A 1172-nucleotide genomic window follows, 5' to 3' on the forward strand; every position below is an offset into this window, starting at 1 on the left:
TTCCAGCAGGGTGGGAGGGGTAGAAGGAGAGGGAGAAGCAGACTCCCCACTGAGCAAGGATCCCGATGCCAGGGCTCGATCCCAGGACCTTGAGATCATGACCTGAGCCAAAGGCAGATGCTTAAATGACTGAGCCACCCAGGCGCCCCTAAAAATGAATTATTAAAAATTTTATTTACATTGAACTCTTTAAACCTTTTTTTTTTTTTTAAGAATAGCTTTAGATTTACAAAGAAACTGCAAAGTTCTTTGCAGAGTATAGAAAGTTCCCATATGTCTCACACCTGTTTTCCCTATTATTAACATCTTATAATGGTATATTTGTTAGAGTTAATGAAAGGGTATTTATACAGTTGACCCTTGAACAATGCGGGGGTTAAGGGTGCCAATGCCCTGCACAATGAAAAATCCGCATATAATTTTCGACTTCCCCAAAACTTGACTACTAATAGCCTTACAGTTAAGCAGAAGCCTTACTGATAACAAACAGTCAATTCCCACATATTTTGTGTGTTACATGAAATGAAGAATATTGTATCCTTACCATCAAGTAAGCTAGGGAAATGAAAATGTTATTAAGAAAACCATAAGGAAAATATATTTACAATACTGTACTGTGTTTATTGGAAAAAAAAAATCTGTGTGTAAGTGGACCCACACAGTTCAAATCTGTGCTGCTCAAGAGTTAGCTGTACGCTACTGCTAATTAAGGTCCAGAGCTTATTCGGGTTTCCTCAGTTTTTTCCTAATGTCCTTTTTCTCTGAATCTCACCCAGGATTCCACATTGTATTTGTTGTCATGTCTTCTTAGGCTCCTCTTGACTGTGGCAGTTTTTTTGACTTTTCCTCTTGGCCCTTATGCTTTCTCAGACTTCCCTTATTTTTGATGACCTTGACAGTTTTAAAGGAGTCTTGGTCAGGCATTTTGCAGGAGGTCCGTCCACGGGGATTTGTTCGGTGATTTTTCTCATGAATGGACTGAGCTTATGGGGATAAATTGCAATATTCCAGTTTTCTGGCATACCATTTTTGAGGGATAGCTCAAAACCCGTATGTAGGGTTAGGGAGGATTGAAGATTGGACTGGTATATGCATAAGTCTCAATGAGTTCACAGGTATATAAAAGACAATTTCAGAAGTCATTCTGAAAATACTCATACCTTCTTTTACTC

This window comes from Callorhinus ursinus, unplaced genomic scaffold (assembly GCF_003265705.2).
Source record: "Callorhinus ursinus isolate GAN/ISIS: 27379988/994484 unplaced genomic scaffold, GSC_fseal_2.0 scaffold2, whole genome shotgun sequence".
Taxonomy (NCBI): domain Eukaryota; kingdom Metazoa; phylum Chordata; class Mammalia; order Carnivora; family Otariidae; genus Callorhinus; species Callorhinus ursinus.